The sequence below is a fragment of the Hyla sarda genome, chromosome 5 (genome assembly GCF_029499605.1).
Source record: "Hyla sarda isolate aHylSar1 chromosome 5, aHylSar1.hap1, whole genome shotgun sequence".
NCBI lineage: Eukaryota > Metazoa > Chordata > Amphibia > Anura > Hylidae > Hyla > Hyla sarda.
The window spans coordinates 300,155,592-300,177,574 of record NC_079193.1 but is presented as its reverse complement, the minus strand read 5'-3'; the positions used below and the strand labels follow the sequence as shown (position 1 = coordinate 300,177,574).

The following is a 21,983-nucleotide window of genomic DNA, read 5'->3' as shown; positions in this document are numbered from 1 at the left end:
GTGACATCTGACACCCCAGTCAACAGTCGGTGGGTTCTTCAGACACAACCCTCAGTTGGCATGGCCCGGGAGAAGTCCCTGTCCTCCCATTGCCTTTGTCCTATGCTGTTCCCTCTCCTAAGGAAGTATCTTATGCTGTGGGTTAAGCTCCACTATTTACTTAGGACGATCTAATAGAGGACAGTCAACAGCTACTGGACAGCCAAAAAGGGGAGGAGACATCCGCCGCTTGCTCCACTAGGCGGGCAAGTAGTGATGCGGAGAGTGACATGGGAGGCGGTGATGCAAGTGTTCAGGGTCCTGAAGCAGACACTGTTGGGGAACCTGAGGAGGACATCAGTGACGTGCACACACCTGTTGATGATGATGAAGCCGATCGCAATTGGGAGCCGGGTGCAGAAGCAGCTTCATCATCATCAGGAGAAGAGAGTTACAGGTTGCCTTTGAGGCAGCAAGGTGGTAGCACGGTTGGCAGTCAGCGTGGTGGCAGTAGTGGAAATTCAGGAGACAAACGTGCCCGGGGGAGACCACCTGCTTTGCGGCAGCCTACCATTCCGGGAGGTAGTGGAACTGGAGTTCCTGGAGACGGCGCCAGTAGCAGTCAATTAGTGCGGACTGCGGGTGGGAAAATCAGCTACTTGGTGGTGTGGAAGTTTTTCATAAGGCATCCAGAGGAGGTTCACTTAGCCACATGCAAGATCTGTCGGCAGAAGGTGAAGCGTGGCCAGGGTCCCAATGTCGGCACCACGGCCCTGCGTCAACACATGCTTCGCCACCATAAAGTGGCCTGGGAGAACTGTGGCTCCGATGTAGTGGTCCAGCCTGCTGCATCACCCAGTGGCCATCCGCTCCCTCCTTCATCAAGCTAAGGCTCCACCACCTCAGCCGAAGGGAGCATTGTGTCAAACCCTCCTTCTGTCGCTCCTGCTTCTCACGCTTTTAGTCAGCCATTCCGCCAACAATCCATCGGCAAAGCCATGTCCAAGAGACAACAGTATGCGCCCACTCATCCAACGGCGCAGAAGTTAAATGTGCTCCTGTCCAAGTTACTGGTGTTGCAGTCCCTCCCTTTTCAAGTGGTGGACTCTGCACCTTTCAGAGAATTGATGGCTTGTGCCGAGCCGAGATGGAGAGTCCCAAGCCGTCATTTCTTTGCAAAGAAGGCAGTACCAGCCCTGCATAAGTTTGTACAAGAGAAGGTGGGCCAGTCCTTGAGCCTGTCAGTGTGTTCAAAAGTGCACGGCAGCGCCGATGTGTGGAGCTGTAACTACAGGCAGGGACATTACTTGTCTTTTACGGCCCACTGAGTAAATGTGATTCCTGCACAGCCACAACAACAACTTGGACAGGTCACACCGCTTCATCCTCCACGCTCTCGCTCCCAGGCAGTTGGTCCTGTTACAGTGTGCGACGCCGCCTCCCCATCCTCCACCGTGTCTTCGGCCTCCACTGCACGTCCAAATCTCGGTGGCCCTTCATTGTACCATGTGTGTAGGGCACGGCGGTGTCAAGCTGTTCTTCACATGGTTTGCCTTGGCGAACGGAGTCACACAGGGGAGGAACTGCTAAAGTTCATTCTTAAAGAAATCCGAGTATGGCTTACTCCACGAAATCTGGAAATGGAAACCATGGTGACCGACAATGGGAAGAACATCATGTCCGCGCTGCGACAAGGAAGTGTGAAACATGCGCCCTGCATGGCACACGTGTTGAATCTGGTTGTCAAGCACTTCCTCAAGTCTTCACCCCATTTGCAAAACATCCTGAAAATGGCACACCTTCCTTGAGCTGCAGCGTCAGAACGGTATCCCACAACATAGTCTTATTTGTGACATTGCCACACGTTGGAATTCCACCCTCCATATGTTGGACAGACTATACGAACAAAGAAAAGCCATCACCGATTTCTTGATGATCCAAGCAGATAGGAGTACTCCCCTGTGTAACTTCAATGTGAACCAGTGGCAGCTCATACGTGACACCTGCTGTTTGCTGAGCCGCTTTGAGGAAGTCACATTATTTGTGAGTCACCTGGATTATGCCATAAATGACGTAATTCCACTCCTACATTTCCTACAACAAATGATTGAAACCATGGCTGGGCACGGCCATGGAGACATTGCACCTACATCTCAAGGCTATATGAGCCCTGTGGGGGCTGAACTGGAGGAGGAGGATGATGAGTGGCAGAGCGGAGCACAGTTTAGGTTGGATGAGATGGCCGGTGTTTCTAGTCATTGGACAGGAGAGGAGGAGCAGGAGCAGCCAGAGGAGCCTGAGGGTTATGAGGAAGTTGAGACAGGGGACCCAGACACACCGTGGCAGTATGCAGTGGAGATGGAGGCAGGTAGTCCCTCTGAGTCACTGGTGCAAATGGCACGATGCATGCTCAGTTGCTTGCGTAGTGACCTCCGAATTGTCAAAATGCATCAGCGGGACGACTTCTGGATCTCCACCTTATAAGACCCTCGCTACCGTCCCAAAATGGGGACCTGAGAGGGAGGACAAACTGACCTACTACAGAGAGATTCTACATATTCAGTTGGCTGATGCCTATCGGCCACATGGTCCATCCACTCTCAGGTCTGACTCGGGGGGCCCTCTGTGCTCACCTTCCACTGCCATGGCTGCTGGGGAGGGGTGGCAGGAGCAGTACCAGCTCAATAAGCAGCAGCCTGAGTCTACAGTCGCTGATGAGTAGCTTTCTTCAGTGAAGCAACTCATCAGCAGCAGGTAGACATGGAGCAGGACCTGAACCAGCAGGTGGTGGCATACCTTGACATGGCCATGCCAACAACCATTGAAGATCCACTGGACTTCTGGGCAGCCAAACTTGATTTATGGCTGCAACTAGCAGAGTTTGCCCTTTGTCCTGCCTGGCCAGTAGTGTGCAATCAGAGCGGGTATTTAGTGCGGCCGGGGCCATAGTCACCCCAAGGCAAACTCGTCTGTCCACTAGTGTTGCTCGCGAATATTCGCAATACGAATTTTATTCGCGAATATCGCATATTCGCGAATTCGTGAATATTCGCGAATATAGCACTATAAATTCGTAATCAAGAATATTCATTTTTTTCCACCATACACATCACAGTGATCATCCCTCTCTGCTTCCAGCTTGTGTGGTGTGAAGAAGGCTCTAATACTACTGTGTGAGACTAGTTTTCGCATATGCGAATGTTCGCTTATGGTAATTTTTATATGCTAATTTCCGTATATGCTAATTTTCGCATGGCCGAATTTTCGCATATGCGAAAATAAAACGCGAATATTACGAATATGCGAATTTAGCAAATATATGCCGAATATTCGTCCATATATTCGCGAAATATCGCGAATTCGAATATGGCCTATGCCGCTCAACACTACTGTCCACTAAAAATGTGGAGAGACTGACGTTTGTGAAGATGAATCAGAGATGGATCAGCCAGGATTTCCAGCCACCAATGCCAGATGCCTCAGAGTAGATTGACCATGCTGCTACACCAGTAAAGTAAAACTTTAAAAAAAAAAATATGTAGAGGGATGAACTCTGCTTCTTCATTTCATAAAAAATTATTTTATAGAAGAATGTCTTTTGGTGGTCCACCGTCCTGCATTATAGAGTCTTCTGGACTCTTGGATATGCGCTTGTTCTTAAACAAAGGTACAAAAAACAAAAATGGCCGGTCAGGGCTATGGAGACGTTGCGCCTACATCTTACGGCCACATTAGCCCTGTAGGTGCTTGTGAGATTAGGGCCTTTGTACCCACACGGCGGGGTCCGGGACACAAATTTTGATTTAAATTTCAAATAAAAAAATCACACATTTCAATGGTCTCCTCATGCTGCAGCCAACTCCAGGCTGCGTCATTCTAGTAATATATAGAGAGCACTCGCTGTCCTAAATTTTCATAAAAATGTTTCATCAAAAATGTTTGTCTTTGTTACCGTATATACTCGAGTATAAGCCGACCCGAGTATAAGCCGAGACCCCTAATTTCAACCCAAAATCCCAGGAAAAGTTATTGACTCGAGTATAAGCCTAGGGTGGGAAATACATCATCCCCCCTTGTCATCATCCAGACCCCCGTCATTAACATCCTCATCATCATCCCCTTGTCATCATCCCACACATCCCCCCTTCATCATCCCCTTATCATCCCACACATCCCCCCTTCATCATCCCCTTATCATCCCACACATCCCCCTTCATCATCCCCTTATCATCCCACACATCCCCCTTCATCATCCCCTTATCATCCCGCACATCCCCCCTTCATCATCCCCTTATCATCCCACACATCCCCCCTTCATCATCCCCTTATCATCCCACACATCCCCCCTTCATCATCCCCTTGTCATCATTCGCCCTCAGTGGTCTTCAACCTGCGGACCTCCAGAGGTTTCAAAACTACAACTCCCAGCAAGCCCGGGCAGCCATCGGCTGTCCGGGCTTGCTGGGAGTTGTAGTTTTGAAACCTCCGGAGGTCCGCAGGTTGAAGACCACTGCGGCCTTCGACATCATCCAGCCCCCTCTCACCCCCTTTAGTTCTGAGTACTCACCTCCGCTCGGCGCTGGTCCGGTCCTGCAGGGCTGTCCGGTGAGGAGGTGGTCCGGGCTGCTATCTTCACTGGGGGCGCCTCTTCTCCGCGCTTCCGGCCCGGAATAGAGGCGTTGCCTTGACAACGACGCAGAAGTACGTTGGCAATGAACGCACCTCTGCGTCGTTGTCAAGGCAACGTGACTATTCTGAGGCCGGGCCCGAAGTGCTTAGAAGAGGCCTCCCCGGTGAAGATAGCAGCCCGGAACCACTATCCCACCGGACCACCTCCTCACCGGACAGCCCTGCAGCACCGGACCAGCGCCGAGCGGAGGTGAGTACTCAGAACTAAAGGGGGGTGAGAGGGGGCTGGATGATGTCGAAGGCCGCAGTGGTCTTCAACCTGCGGACCTCCGGAGGTTTCAAAACTACAACTCCTCCCTTGCTGGGAGTTGTAGTTTTGAAACCTCTGGAGGTCCGCAGGTTGAAGACCACTGCGGGTGGGGGAGTTCACTCGAGTATAAGCCGAGGGGGGTGTTTTCAGCACGAAAAATCGTGCTGAAAAACTCGGCTTATACTCGAGTATATACGGTATTAGGGATTGTGAAGCTTTTCTGCGTACTCATGCATCTGCCAACTCAAGCCTGTGTCATTCAGGCAATATATGGTTTACTGATGGCGCTGCTGGGCCTGGATCTGGGAATTCCACATTTTCTCATAGGTAGCATCCGCTATCCAAAAGTCTTCTTCATAAATTTCTACAATTGTTGTGTTTTTTTGGAGGGATTGTGAAGCCCTAGTGTGTACTCATGCATCAGCCAACTCCAGGCTGTGTCATTCAGGCAATATATAGGTAGCACCCGCTGTCCTAAATATTCTTAATTTTTTTTTTTTTATGAATTTGGGATTCTGAAGCCCTGGTGTGTACTCAATGCTGCTTCCTGCTACACTCTGTCAGCCTGTTGGTCCTGTGACAGTGTGCTACTAAGCCTCCACATCCTCCACTGTGTTGTAAGCCTCCACTGCCCGGACAAGTCTCAGTGGCCCTTCAGCATACCATGTGTGCAGGTCACGGCGGTGTCACGCTGTTCTTCACATGGTTTGCCTTGGCGAGAAGTCTTGGAAACAATGGCCGATCAAGGCAATGGAGACGTAAATCTCATGGCCACATGAGCCCTGTGGGGGCTTGTTGGATTTTGTCCTTCGTACCCACACGCTGGGGTTCGGGTCACGCAAAGGTTGTTTTAAATTTCAAATAAAAAAATGATGGTGCTGCTGGGCCTTGGTCTGGGAATTTCAAATTTTCTCATAGGTAGCACCCGCTATCCAAAATCTTTTTCAAAAATTAATAAAATCGTGTTGTTTTTTGGGGGGGGATTGTGAAGCCCTGCTGTGTACTCGTGCATCAGCCAACTCCAGGCTGTGTTATTTAGGCAATATATGGGTTACTGATGCTGCTGTGGGGCCTGGGTCTGGGAATTTCAAATTTTCTCATAGGTAGTACCCGCTGTCCAAAATCTTTTTCAAAAATTTATAAAATTGTTTTGTTTTTTGGAGGGGATTGTGAAGCCCTGGTGTGTACTCGTGCATCAGCCAACTCCAGGCTGTGTTATTCAGGCAACATATGGTTTATTGATGCCACTGTGGGGCCTCTGGGTCTGGGAATTTCAAATTTTCTCATAGGTAGCATCCACTATCCAAAATCTTTTTAAAAAATGTATAAAATTGTTGTGTTTTTTTTTTTGGGGGGGGGGGGGGGGGATTGTGAAGCCCTGGTGTGTACTCGTGCATTAGACAACTCCAGGCTGTGTCATTCAGGCAATATATGGTTTACTGATGCCGCTGTGGGGCCTGGGTCTGGGAATTTCAAATTTTCTCATAGGTAGCACCCGCTATCCAAAATCTTTTTCAAAAATTTATCAAATTGTTGTGTTTTTTTTTTTTGGGGGGGGGGGGGGGATTGTGAAGCCCTGGTGTGCACTCATGCATCAGCCAACTCCAGGCTGTGTCATTCAGGCAACATATGGTTTACTGATGCCGCTGTGGGGCCTGGGTCTGGGAATTTCACATTTTCTCATAGGTAGCACCTGCTATCCAAAATCTTCGGTTTAAATTTCTTAATTCATCTTTTAATCTTAGGGATTGTGAAGGCCTAGTGCCTACTCATGCTTCTGGCAACTCCGGGCTCTGCCATTCATCCACTATATGGTCTCCTCATGCTGCCAACACCTCCACACTGTGTCATTCAACCACTATATGGTGTCCTCATGCTTCAGCCTCATCGAAGCTGTGTCATTCAGCCACTATATGGTGTCCGCATGCTGCCAACACCTCCACACTGTGCCATTCAACCACTAAATGGTCTCCTCATGCTGCCAACACCTCCACGCTATGTCATTCAGTCACTATATGGTCTCCTGACACTGATGCCACCACCAGGCCAACACCAGTCATTGTGCTGCTGTGCGGCAGTGATTCTAAAAGCGAGGCAGGTAATCTGCATGTTATTCTGAATAACAGTATTATTTCACTACCCAAGCACACTCCATATGCATTTTAGAACACAGCATAGTGTTTTATACCCCTATAGAGGCTGTATGTAGGCTAGAAATACCGTATTTATCAGGGTATACCACGCACCGGCCTATAACACCCACCCTCATTTTACCAAGGATATTTGGGTAAAAAAAGTTTTTTACCCAAATATCCATGGTAAAATGAGGGTGCATGTGTGCGCATGTATACCCCGATATACCCCCCAGGAAAGGCAGGGGGAGAGAGGCCGTCGCTGCCCGCTTCTCTCCCCCTGCCTTTCCTGGGGTCTAGAGCACTGCTGTCGGCCCTTTTCACCCCCTGGTTATCGGCGCCGCTGCCCGTTCTGTCCCCCTGACTATCGGTGCCGGCGCCGATAGCCAGGGAGAGAGAAGCGGCGCCGACAGCCAGGGGGAGAGAAGGGGCAGCTGCACCCATTGCCGGCGCCGCTGCCCCGTTGCCTCCCCCCATCCCCGGTGGCATAATTACCTGAGTCGGGTCCGCGCTGCTCCAGGCCTGCGTCGTGCGTCCCCAGCGTTGTTGCTATGCACGGCGCGGCGCTCTGACGTCATGCGCCGCGCCGTTCAGCGCATAGCAACGACGCCGGGGACGCACGACGGAGGCCTGGAGCAGCGCGGACCCGACTCAGGTAATTATGCCACCGGGGATGGGGGGAGGCAACAGGGCAGCGGCGCCGGCAATGGGTGCCGCTGCCCCTTCTCTCCCCCTGGCTGTCGGCGCCGCTTCTCTCTCCCTGGCTATCGGTGGCGGCACCGATAGTCAGGGGGACAGAACGGGCAGCGGCGCCGATAACCAGGGGGTGAAAAGGGCCGACAGCAGCGCTCTAGACCCCAGGAAAGGCAGGGGGAGAGAAGCGGGCAGCGACGGCCTCTCTCCCCCTGCCTTTCCTGGGGGTGTATCGGCGTATAACACGCACACAGACTTTAGGCAAAAAATCTTAGCCTAAAAAGTGCGTGTTATACGCCGATAAATATGGTAGCCTTTTTTTTTAAATAGATTCGCCGCAAAAAAATTTGGATCGAAACAAACTTCTTCGGAAAATCGGCGAATCGGCTGAATGAAATTTTTTGAAAAGTTTGCTCATCTCTAGTAATAACTTTAGAATGCTTTTTCTGAGCGGAGCAATTCTGAGATAGTTTTTGTGTGACATATTGTACTTTATATAAGTGGTGCATTTTTGATGACACATGCAGCATTTTTTGTGAAAAACTCCAAAATATTGTGAAAAACTGGAACACCTCTGGCATTTTTTTTTTATTCTTTTTTATGGTGTTCACTGTGCAGTAAAAGTGATGTTATGTTAATTCTGTGGGTCGGTATTATTATGGCGATACCCATTTTATATAGCATTTGTTACGCCGAGCGTTCCGGGTCCCCGCTCCTCCCCGGAGCGCTCGCAACATCTTCGCTACGGCAGCGCCCCGGTCAGATCCACTGACCGGGTGCGCTGCGATACCGCCTCCAGCCGGGATGCGATTCGCGATGCGGGTGGCGCCCGCTCGCGATGCGCACCCCGGCTTCCGTACCTGACTCGCTCTCCCTCGTTCCTGTCCCGGCGCGCGCGGCCCCGCTCCCTAGGGCGCGCGCGCGCCGGGTCTCTGCGATTTAAAGGGCCACTGCGCCACTGATTGGCGCAGTGGTTCCAATTAGTGTTTTCACCTGTGCACTCCCTATGTATACCTCACTTCCCCTGCACTCCCTCGCCGGATCTTGTTGCCATTGTGCCAGTGAAAGCGTTCCCTTGTGTGTTCCTAGCCTGTGTTCCAGACCTCCTGCCGTTGCCCCTGACTACGATCCTTGCTGCCTGCCCCGACCTTCTGCTATGTCCGACCTTGCTTCTGTCTACTCCCTTGTACCGCGCCTATCTTCAGCAGTCAGAGAGGTTGAGCCGTTGCTAGTGGATACGACCTGGTCACTACCGCCGCAGCAAGACCATCCCGCTTTGCGGCGGGCTCTGGTGAATACCAGTAGTGACTTAGAACCGGTCCACTAGCACGGTCCACGCCAATCCCTCTCTGGCACAGAGGATCCACCTCCTGCCAGCCGGCATCGTGACAGTAGATCCGGCCATGGATCCCGCTGAAGTCCCGCTGCCAGTTGTCGCCGACCTCTCCACGGTGGTCGCCCAGCAGTCACAACAGATACCGCAACAAGGCCACCAGCTGTCTCAACTGACCGTGATGCTACAGCAGCTACTACCACAGCTTCAGCAATCATCTCCTCCGCCAGCTCCTGCACCTCCTCCGCAGCGAGTGGCCGCTTCCGGCCTACGACTATCCTTGCCGGATAAATTTGATGGGGACTCTAAGTTTTGCCGTGGCTTTCTTTCACAATGTTCCCTGCACTTGGAGATGATGTCGGACCAGTTTCCTACTGAAAGGTCTAAGGTGGCTTTCGTAGTCAGCCTTCTGTCTGGAAAAGCTCTGTCATGGGCCACACCGCTCTGGGACCGCAATGACCTCGTCACTGCCTCTGTACACTCCTTCTTCTCGGAAATTCGTAGTGTCTTTGAGGAACCTGCCCGAGCCTCTTCTGCTGAGACTGCCCTGCTGAACCTGGTCCAGGGTAATTCTTCCGTTGGCGAGTACGCCATACAATTCCGTACTCTTGCTTCTGAACTATCCTGGAATAATGAGGCCCTCTGCGCGACCTTTAAAAAAGGCCTATCCAGCAACATTAAAGATGTGCTGGCCGCACGAGAAATTCCTGCCAACCTGCATGAACTTATTTATCTAGCCACTCGCATTGACATGCGTTTTTCCGAAAGGCGTCAGGAGCTCCGCCAGGATATGGACTTTGTTCGCACGAGGAGTTTTTTCTCCCCGGCTCCTCTCTCCTCTGGTCCTCTGCAATCCGTTCCTGTGCCTCCCGCCGTGGAGGCTATGCAAGTTGACCGGTCTCGCCTGACACCTCAAGAGAGGACACGACGCCGCATGGAGAATCTCTGCCTGTACTGTGCCGGTACCGAACACTTCCTGAAGGATTGTCCTATCCGTCCTCCCCGCCTGGAAAGACGTACGCTGACTCCGCACAAAAGTGAGACAGTCCTTGATGTCAACTCTGCTTCTCCACGTCTTACTGTGCCTGTGCGGATATCTGCATCTACCTTCTCCTTCTCTACTATGGCCTTCTTGGATTCCGGATCTGCAGGAAACTTTATTTTGGCCTCTCTCATCAACAGGTTCAACATCCCGGTAACCAGTCTCGCCAGACCCCTCTACATCAATTGTGTTAACAATGAAAGATTGGACTGTACCGTGCGTTACCGCACGGAGCCCCTTCTAATGTGCATCGGACCTCATCAAGAAAAAATTGAGTTCTTGGTCCTCCCCAATTGCACTTCCGAAATTCTCCTTGGACTACCGTGGCTCCAACGCCATTCCCCAACCCTGGATTGGTCCACAGGGGAGATCAAGAGCTGGGGTATCTCTTGTTTCAAGGACTGCCTTAAACCGGTTCCCAGTACTCCCTGCCGTGACCCTGTGGTTCCCCCTGTAACCGGTCTCCCTAAGGCCTATATGGACTTTGCTGATGTGTTTTGCAAAAAACAAGCTGAGACTCTACCTCCTCACAGGCCTTATGACTGTCCTATTGACCTCCTCCCGGGCACTACTCCACCCCGGGGCAGAATTTATCCTCTGTCCGCCCCAGAGACTCTTGCTATGTCTGAGTACATCCAGGAAAATTTAAAAAAGGGGTTTATCCGCAAATCCTCCTCTCCTGCCGGAGCTGGATTTTTCTTTGTGTCCAAAAAAGATGGCTCCCTACGTCCTTGCATTGACTACCGCGGTCTTAATAAAATCACGGTAAAGAACCGCTACCCTCTACCTCTTATCTCTGAACTCTTTGATCGCCTCCAAGGTGCCCACATCTTTACCAAACTGGACTTAAGAGGTGCTTATAATCTCATCCGCATCAGGGAGGGGGATGAATGGAAAACGGCATTTAACACTAGAGATGGACACTTTGAGTATCTGGTCATGCCCTTTGGCCTGTGCAACGCCCCGGCCGTCTTCCAAGACTTTGTTAATGAAATTTTTCGTGATCTCTTATATTCCTGTGTTGTTGTGTATCTGGACGATATTCTGATTTTTTCTGCCAACCTAGAAGAACACCGCCAGCATGTCCGCATGGTTCTTCAGAGACTTCGTGACAATCAACTTTATGCCAAAATGGAGAAATGTCTGTTTGAATGTCAATCTCTTCCTTTCCTAGGATACTTGGTCTCTGGCCAGGGACTACAAATGGATCCAGACAAACTCTCTGCCGTCTTAGATTGGCCACGCCCCTCCGGACTCCGTGCTATCCAACGTTTTTTGGGGTTCGCCAATTATTACAGACAATTTATTCCACATTTTTCCACCATTGTGGCTCCTATCGTGGCTTTAACCAAAAAGAATGCCAATCCCAAGTCATGGCCTCCTCAAGCGGAAGACGCCTTTAAACGGCTCAAGTCTGCCTTTTCTTCTGCTCCCGTGCTCTCCAGACCTGACCCATCTAAACCCTTCCTATTGGAGGTTGATGCCTCCTCAGTAGGAGCTGGAGCGGTTCTTCTACAAAAAAATTCTTCCGGGCATGCTGTTACCTGTGGTTTTTTTTCTAGGACCTTCTCTCCGGCGGAGAGGAACTACTCCATCGGGGATCGAGAGCTACTGGCCATTAAATTAGCACTTGAGGAATGGAGGCATCTGCTGGAGGGATCAAAATTTCCAGTTATTATTTACACCGATCACAAGAATCTCTCCTATCTCCAGTCTGCCCAACGGCTGAACCCTCGCCAGGCCAGGTGGTCTCTGTTCTTTGCCCGGTTTAATTTTGAAATTCACTTTCGCCCTGCCGATAAGAACATTAGGGCCGATGCTCTCTCTCGTTCCTCGGATGCCTCGGAAGTAGAGCTCTCTCCGCAACACATCATTCCTCCTGACTGCCTGATCTCCACTTCTCCAGCCTCCATCAGGCAAACTCCTCCAGGGAAGACCTTCGTCTCTCCACGCCAACGCCTCGGAATCCTCAAATGGGGTCACTCCTCCCATCTCGCAGGCCATGCGGGCATCAAGAAATCCGTGCAACTCATCTCTCGTTTCTATTGGTGGCCGACTCTGGAGACGGATGTTGTTGATTTTGTGCGGGCCTGCACTGTCTGTGCCCGGGATAAGACTCCTCGCCAGAAGCCCGCTGGTCTTCTTCATCCTCTGCCTGTCCCCGAACAGCCTTGGTCTCTGATTGGTATGGACTTTATTACAGACTTACCCCCATCCCGTGGCAACACTGTTGTTTGGGTGGTCGTTGATCGATTTTCCAAGATGGCACATTTTATTCCTCTTCCTGGTCTTCCTTCAGCGCCTCAGTTGGCAAAACAATTTTTTGTACACATTTTTCGTCTTCACGGGTTGCCCACGCAGATCGTCTCGGATAGAGGCGTCCAATTCGTGTCAAAATTCTGGAGGGCTCGATGTAAACAACTCAAGATTAAATTAAAATTTTCTTCCGCTTATCATCCTCAATCCAATGGGCAAGTAGAAGAAAATTAACCAGGTCCTGGGTGATTATTTAGGGCTTTTTGTTTCCTCCCGCCAGGATGACTGGGCAGATCTTCTTCCATGGGCCGAATTCTCGTACAACTTCAGAGTCTCTGAATCTTCTTCCAAATCCCCATTTTTCGTGGTGTGCGGCCGTCACCCTCTTCCCCCCCTCCCTACTCCCTTGCCCTCTGGTTTGCCCGCTGTCGATGAAATAACTCGTGATCTTTCCACCATATGGAAAGAGACCCAAAATTCTCTCTTACAGGCTTCATCACGCATGAAGAAGTTTGCTGATAAGAAAAGAAGAGCTCCCCCCATTTTTTCTCCCGGAGACAAGGTATGGCTCTCCGCTAAATATGTCCGCTTCCGTGTTCCCAGCTACAAATTGGGACCACGCTATCTTGGTCTTTTCAAAATTTTGTGCCAGATTAATCCTGTCTCTTACAAACTTCTTCTTCCTCCTTCTCTTCGTATTCCTAATGCCTTTCATGTCTCTCTTCTTAAACCACTCATCATCAACCGCTTCTCTCCCAAACTCATTTCTCCTACTCCTGTCTCCGGTTCTTCTGATATCTTCACCGTTAAGGAGATACTGGCCTCCAAAAAGGTCAGAGGTAAAACTTTTTTTTTAGTGGACTGGGAGGGCTGTGGTCCTGAAGAGAGATCCTGGGAACCTGAGGACAATATCCTAGATAAAAGTCTGGTCCTCAGGTTCTCAGGCTCTAAGAAGAGGGGGAGACCCAAGGGGGGGGGTACTGTTACGCCGAGCGCTCCGGGTCCCCGCTCCTCCCCGGAGCGCTCGCAACATCTTCGCTATGGCAGCGCCCCGGTCAGATCCACTGACCGGGTGCGCTGCGATACCGCCTCCAGCCGGGATGCGATTCGCGATGCGGGTGGCGCCCGCTCGCGATGCGCACCCCGGCTTCCGTACCTGACTCGCTCTCCCTCGTTCCTGTCCCGGCGCGCGCGGCCCCGCTCCCTAGGGCGCGCGCGCGCCGGGTCTCTGCGATTTAAAGGGCCACTGCGCCACTGATTGGCGCAGTGGTTCCAATTAGTGTTTTCACCTGTGCACTCCCTATGTATACCTCACTTCCCCTGCACTCCCTCGCCGGATCTTGTTGCCATTGTGCCAGTGAAAGCGTTCCCTTGTGTGTTCCTAGCCTGTGTTCCAGACCTCCTGCCGTTGCCCCTGACTACGATCCTTGCTGCCTGCCCCGACCTTCTGCTACGTCCGACCTTGCTTCTGTCTACTCCCTTGTACCGCGCCTATCTTCAGCAGTCAGAGAGGTTGAGCCGTTGCTAGTGGATACGACCTGGTCACTACCGCCGCAGCAAGACCATCCCGCTTTGCGGCGGGCTCTGGTGAATACCAGTAGTGACTTAGAACCGGTCCACTAGCACGGTCCACGCCAATCCCTCTCTGGCACAGAGGATCCACCTCCTGCCAGCCGGCATCGTGACAGCATTTTATGTTCTTTTTCCTTTTCTGAGCAAAATTCTTTTTTTCTTATTTTTTTGTGTTATCCTCTTCCGACAGCCTTAACTTTTTTATTTTTCATCCGACGCCATTGAATGAGGGCTTACTTTTTGTGGGACAAGCTGTACTTTTTATTGGTATCATTTTTGCAATACATGTTACCTTTTGATCTTTTTTTATCTGCTCTTTGCACCAAAATTTGCTAATTTTGACCTTTTTTGTTGTTGTTTTTTTTTTACAGCGTTCACCATACAGGATAATTTACATTATAGCTTTATAGTACATGTCATTACGGATGTGGCAATACCTAGTATGGATATGATTTTTTATGATAATACACTGCTTTTATTGGGAAAGGTGCTTTTTTTTTTTTTTTTACACTTTATACTTTTATTGATCAGCCATTTTTCACTTTTTACAGGTTATATTATGTTGCAATACATTTCTACTGCAGCACAGTATGACCTGATGAGCTGCACACACTACAGCCTGTGCGATCCAGCCTCTGACTTCCATAGCAGGCATACAGGAGGTCACCATCTGACCTCCTGCTGCCATAGCAACCAATGGCAACCCGCAATTGTATTGCAGTGCTGCCGTTTTTGATCAGGGGGAGCACCCTCCCCCTGTCAACACCATAGATGCTGTGATCAGGATTGATGGAGTTAATGCTGCCGGGACCGGTGTGATCATGCCCCGGCAGCTGTGGCGGGACCCTGGCTGTGATTGACAGCTGGGTCCTGCCGGTGATCTCTTGCAGCACATCGCGCAGAGCAGAAGATCGCTAGGAGGTATGCATACATCCTGTTGCGCTAACAAGCTAGCTACTTGGACGTATGCATACGTCCTGGGGTGGAAAGGGGATATAATCACTTACATGGTATACAGATCCTGTGTACAGCTGGTGTCCACCTCTGTATGGTGAATATATTTGGGAATATGGTCTTTTGTATTGTTTATTTTATTCAGTAACAAATATAGTGTTATTAGTTAGTGGTAATGGTGGTGGTCATTGTATGGCGGTATTATTTGTTGTATACTGGTATACTGTGCACGATTGGTTGTGAATGAGGGCGTGGTTAGGAATGTGACTGGGGTGCGCTAAAGGGCATGACTGGGGTGTGGTTACAGCCATGGCTTGGGTTATGGGCTCTAGCCCCCGGTCTTTTGCAGACCTAGCAATGCCCCTGCCAATGCCCCTCTTTTAACTGTAAAGATGCCACGATCAATAGTGATTGTGGCCACTAAATAGTTTTCTGATCTTTTGGTCCAATTGTTGATCCCATTGGAACCCTGTAATGTTATGATTAGATGATGACTTGTTGTCATGGAAACCCAATCTTGGCTAGGCTTCTGTGGCTGCCATGACAGATCTCCCCTAATAATACTTAACATCCATCCTATTTCCTATTTTTCAAATAATGCAATGTTCCACTGGAATATAAAATGCAAAGAAAATCTCCAGAAGGAAGAGAGTTTGCTCTCTGGTGCCATGTTTTGGAGTTAGCATTTCTGCGAGTCAATGTTTGGCTCTTTAAAAAGCCTTGAAATATAACTGGAAATTATACGACAAGCTAGAATCACCTCCAGATCTAATAGTAGTAGGGTTGGCCACAGGTCCTTTTTATGGAGCCAAGCATTGAATCACTGGGATGCAAGTGTGGCACCAGAGAACAAGCTCTCTTCCTCTGGCGGAGGGCTGCTTTGCATAATGTAACATTGTTTGCATTTTGCCTTTTACATTTTGCATCTAGCATTTGATAGTCCAGAAGATTTGATAATCTGCATCTTATTCCCAGCACCAGTTTGCCATGTAGTGGGAAATAACACAAGACCAGGACGAAAGCACTCAGATAGAGAGAGTCAAATCCATCAGAATATAAATCTAAAATCCATCAGAATATAAATCTAACATCCATCAGAATATAAATCTAACATCCATCAGAATATAAATTACAGTGACATTTGTAGAAATTATGTAAGACTGGCCTCCTTTTGGTTCCATTGCCTTATAAGCAATTGTCCTGAACTTGCCAAGGATGCCAGAATAGAGGAGTTTGACTGTACAGTATATGGATATATCGTGACAGTAGCTGTCTCCCTGGCCACAATATGTTAATTTACAGAGATATACTCTGTGCTATTGTTATTTATTAGGTTCCAGAATTCCTCTGGGCTTTTTCCTGGGAAAATATTTGAATACTCTTCTCATAGTGTTCTGGCTTTGGGGAAGAAGAACGGGATTTATAATGATTGCCAAAAGCAGCAACTCGAGTTGTGCGGAATGTTTACAGATGCCTTTGGAAAAACAGCAGAATGTGGAACTAATTGTGTTTATTCAAGATAATTATGAGACACAAATGACCAGTGCTCTGTACAAGTCCCCTGACAGCTGACGCTTAACTCCTGGGACTATAATCAGTTCAATGCCGATACACATGGTGCAACATACAATGTTGTTACATTGAAGGGATTATATTTGTACAGTATATCCTGTATATGAAAGTACCAAAAAAGAAATGTAACATTCCTCACATGATAGCCACATGAAGTAGTACACAGTAGTAATGGTTCAAATATGTCCTTTGATGCAGCATAGTTGCTGTATGGTTTTGCTGGGCTGGATAGAAAAATGCTGCATGCAGTGTTTGTTGACATAGTGCAACCATGCCGGTAGGCAGTCATAGCATGGATGACTCATAAGTCTGGACTCATGTGGCTGGAATGACGAACAAATCTGAAATTTCCATCATGGGTGACCCCGGATTACCAGACAAAGCTGACCCAGGTTGTACAAATGGAAAAGCAGAAAATTCATCATATAATCTAATATTTTTTTTCTCTGTTCTATAACAAATTTATGCATGGAACACTGTCCATGGCATATAAGTAATATTGGGGGAAAATAACTAAATGAGCAGAAATATATTGTATGTTGAGCCAGATATATGTCAAAAGAGTGGGACAACACTTTAGCTAAAAATGCAAGTGTTGGTAGTGTACTGGTCTGCAAGAACACTGGCATGAGTTGCCAGAAGGAACTTCTCATGAAAGGTATTGGCCTAGTTGTTGCAAGGACTCTTGGTGGCTCCAGGGCCATTGTAAAAGTGTGTAGTGTTCTGGTACCATCTCCCAGCTGCCACAGAGTGACTAAGGGGTTAATATTTTTCAGTCTTAGTATTGTGAGTTGGGTATGTATAAACGCTGCGGAATCTGTAGGCGCTATATAAATACAATTATTATTATTAATATTGTCATTATATCCTGCCTTAGCAAACACTGTTGTGTGTGTTATAAATGTGTAGGAGTAAATGTCAGTTTCTGTGTAAAAAGGAGAAATATGTTCCCAGGTTCAATCTACTCTCCCCAGAGGGCTGGACCCTAAAGACTGTTTAGACTGGCTCTAGCTAGAGTAGTATAAGAAAGTGTCCCAGCTCTACTACTGCTGGGAAGACCATTTCAGCAGATTCTAGATCAGGCCTAATCAGAGATTATCCTGCTAGAACATGGCAGGAAAGTTGAGGTTTGCACCAAGGATCATCTCCAGTGCATGCTGGGAGGACATATTAAGAATTGGACTCCACTATTCAGAAGTGGATAACCAGCTGAACAATTACTTTTCTGCAAGCACTAATCTATTTTTAGACTTTCGGCTGGAGCTGATGCCGTGTCGCTGTCACATTCCAAATTTCTTCAGTATACCGTATGCCCTGAGTATTGTGCTGCAAAACCTTCACAGTGAACCAACCTGTGAAGGCCCTCTACAACAGAGCATAATCTATTTAAACTACTGTATATCTGTACATTATTACTAGCAACCAATACACGTGAATCACATTAGAGATCCTTCTTATATCTTCTGTCTAAAAAAAAAAAACTCTAAAAGGGGACTGTGACCAAAAAAACTCTTCAAGCCAACTAAGGGACTACTAAAATAAAAAGGCAATAAATGTAAAAAGAGCCTCCCCTAAATAAAAGTTTAAATCACCCCTTCCCTTCTCCCCTCTGCCCCATTTTCAAATGAAATAAAGTTAACAAAAATAAACGTATTTGGTAATGCCACGTGCATAAATGTCCGAACTAAATGGTAATCATAAATGTCCGAATAAAAATGATACTGATAAAAAATACAGATCATGGTGCAAAAAAGCCCCTATACAACCCCATATATGGAAAAATAAGAAAGTTATAGGGATCTGAAGAGAACATTTTAAACATACAGATTTAAATTTTTTTCAAGATATAAAGGGGAGATTTATCAAAACGTGCTGAGGAAAAATGGAGTAGTTGCCCATAGCGACCAATCAGATAGGTGTGTACTCCTATAGTGTGTCCTGGAGTCAATGTATGGTGAGTGGCAGTGCTGTGGCTCCAAGCTCGGCCAGTACCTTTTATAGCCACCCCGCATCCCCTTTAAGTACATCAGTAACTAAAAAATTCTGATAATACAATTTTACAAAAACTATATTGAAAAAAGTGGGTGGGGCAATGTATTGTACATGTATTTTTTTTTATGTAGCTAACACCTATATTTCTCTAACAAATACCTTATATGTTTTGCTCACCTCATCTTTTACTCATCTTCCTCCCTGAGTCTGCTGTACTGTTCTGGGTCTCTTCATCCAATCACTGCTCCTGCTCCTTTCGCTTTGTTTTCCTGCTGCAGTCTGATAGGGAAGGAGTGACCACAGAGGAGTGCTAGTCCTACCCTCACTTACTGGACTTTGTCCATGCTTGTGTTTCAGCTTGGACAAATATGATGCTGGAACCGTACAGGATTATGTTCCGGATGGTATGGGGTCATGTGTTTTTTATAAGTCATGATTTCTAAAAAAAAATATTAAAATAAAAAAGGAGATATGAAGTATACGAGAAAGGTTAATGTTTTGCCAAGATGTACAACATATAAAAAGTTCTTTGATCTCTGGAAGCCATGGATTGATGCTGTCTTCTTCCTAACCAGAGCCCCCTTGGCCCAGCGTTCTTATTTTCACCTTTCCTGTGCCTTACTGTTCAAGGTGGGGTGATTTGAATCTGACAATGCCTATTTAATTTGAAAAAGGTAAAAAAAAAAAAAAGAGGGGGAAAGAAAAAACAATGGCCCTCATTTACTATTGTAAACCCGTCATGTTTTGTCAGGTTGTGCGCCAGAATTTTGTCTGCGCCAGAATTTGCACCAGAAATTGCGCCAGAATTGAAAAAACCCGACTAACTCTCCATTTTACTTAGAAAACCCAAAAAAAGGGCATGGCCGTTGGGGAAAGGGGGCATGGTCACGGAAAAGGGGCATGTTCCTGACATTTTCACAAAAACCCAACATATTTACTAAGGTTTCCACAGAAAATGTGGTGGATTTAAGCTGAGGACAACCCTACAGATCAGAGCATGCGTAAAAAAAGCTAAATGTAGGGAAAAGTGGAAAATGTAGGGAAACCTTAGTAAATACCGTGGGGAAAAAATTGTATTGAATTAAAAACCACAAAGAAACCTACACTCCACTCTTAGTAAATAAGGGCCAATGTGAATTCAAATAGAAAAAAAACTGCCACCAGTTTTTTTTAGGGTTGAGGCCACAAGGTATGCACCCCTGGATTAGGGATTTTCTGCTATTCTTCTTTACAGATCCTCTAAAGCTTTGTCAGATGGGATGGGGACCAAGGCAGAGCTCTATCTGGGCAACCCAAGAGTGTTTCTAGAGTTGTCCCTAAGCTGCTCATGTATTGTCTTGGCTGTGTGCTTAGGTTCCTTGTCTAGTTGGAAGGTGAATCTTCAGCCCAGTCTGAGGTCCAGAACACAGCTCTAAGAAGAGTCTTGGCTGTTCCAAACCTCTTATATTTAAGAATTGGAAACTTTTCAGTGCAGCAAAAATTATTTGTACCTTTCTCCATATCTGCGCCAGAACACAATCCTGTCTATGAGCTCTCCAGCCAGTTCTTTCCGATTCATAGCTTGGTTATCAATCTAATAGGCATTATCAGCTGTAAGCCCTTATAAAGATAGGACTGTGTCTTTCCAAATCATGACCAATCAATTAACTTTCCACAGGTGACTCCAATCAAGGTGTAGAAACATCAGAGATAATTAAGAGAAATGGGAGGCCCCCAGAGATACAACCAGCTCTGCAAACAGCCCAGTCTGAGACAAGTTTTTTTTTAATTAAGAATATCTCTGTACTTTTCTTCATTTAGCTTTCTCTGACACCGGACCAGGCTCTTCATCCCAGCGATTGAAAAACAACCCTGCAGCATAATATTGCAACATAGAAACAGACATGGAGCTTAACATTGACTAAAACTTCAATCTTGGTTTTATCAGACCATAGAATCTTGTTTCACAATCTGAGAGTCCTTTAGGTGTTTATTTATTTTATTTTATTTTTTGCAAACTCCAGGTGGGCGTTCATGTGTTTTCATTTTTACTTTAGGAACAGCTTCTTTTTGGTCACTCTGCCATAAAGCCCAGTTTGTGGAGTGCTGCAGTGATCGTGACCTCCTCAAAGTTTCTTCCACCTGCACACAGGATCCTTAGATCTCAGCCAGAGTGACCACTGGGTTATTTTTCATTTCTCTTACCAAGGCTTTCTCCCCCGATTACTTAGTTTGTGTGGTGGCCAGCTCTAAGAAGACTTCTGCTTGTTCCATATCAAAGGAGAACTTGGAGATGTAACAACTTATCCCTTCTCTTAAGGATAGGGGAAACGTGTAAGATCTCAGGGGGGCTGACTGCTGGGACCCCTCATGATCTCCACATGGCACCTGGCTCTATGCATGAAAGGAGCAGTTTCGACCACAGTACAAAGCTGCGGCCGACAGATACCCGAGAGATCAGAGATAGCCAAGAGCAGGGCTCCGGCTCTTCCATAAAGCTGATTGGAGGGGGCGTGTCGGCCGTCGCTTCGTGTGGGTGGTGGTCGACACGCCTTACTCAAGCAGAGAGCCAGGGTGCAGTGCAGGAGATCGTGGGGGGTTCCAGCGGTTGTAGCTCCCGCAATCTGACACTTATCCCCTATCCTTAGGATAGGGGATAAGTTGTTACATAAATGGTTCTCCTTTAAGAATTATAGAGGCCACTGTGCACTTTCAGTTCAGCACACTTCTCCAGATCTGTAACTGTGCCTCCACACAATCCTGTCTCTGAGTTCTACAGGCAAGTCTTTCCCACTTTCCCACTCATGACTTAGTTTTTCCTCTGATATCCATTGTCAGCTATATATATTAGTTTGAAGTAACCATATTAGTCCAGTGATGTATATGCAAAATAACAGCAGAATCTTGTAATACCTTTTTTATTGGACTAAAAGTATTTTGTAAAAACAAGCATCCGGGAGTCCTCCCTTTATCAAGTCAAAAGCATTTCTGAGCACATAGGAAGTAAACACACAGGTTACATCTGACAAAGTTTGCCGGGGTTAAAACAACAGATGTGGAGAACTCACATTAAGTTGTGCTATAAATTGTACAGCTATAGGACAATAGACTACATAGATAAGGGTGAGCAAGGAGGTGGGAAGGGGAGCAGGGGTGAGAATGATGATTAAGCTGGACATAGAGATGCAGGAAAGAAGAAAATCCAGCTATAGGACCTTAGACTCCATAGATAAGGATGAGAAGGGGAGGGGGAGGGGGCAAGAGTGAGAATGATGATACAGCAGGCCGTGGGGATGTACAGAAGAGAAGACAATGCAGTACAGGTCCCTGTGGGGTGTTAAGGCTCACTGTACCCCTTTTTTACGTTCCTTGAGGGGTGTAGTTTCCAAAATAGTATGCCATGTGTTTTTTTTTTGTTTGTTTTTTTTTGCTTTTCTGGCACCATAGGGACTTCCTAAAAGTGACATGCCCCCTCAAACCATTTCAGCAAAATTCACTCTCCAAAATCCCATTGTTGCTCGTTCCCTTCTGTGCCCTCCA

At 47.6% G+C, this 21,983-nt stretch overlaps 1 long non-coding RNA gene across 1 annotated transcript in view; it reads left to right on the top strand.

The window, feature by feature from the left end:
• LOC130272707 (uncharacterized) overlaps window positions 1–20,337 on the top strand; it is a 37,861-nt gene extending 17,524 nt beyond the window's left edge. The window contains exon 3 of the long non-coding RNA XR_008843697.1: window positions 20,122–20,337. This is a non-coding gene — a long non-coding RNA (uncharacterized LOC130272707). The remainder of the gene's footprint in view (window positions 1–20,121) is intronic.
• The last annotated feature ends 1,646 nt before the right edge of the window (window positions 20,338–21,983 follow it).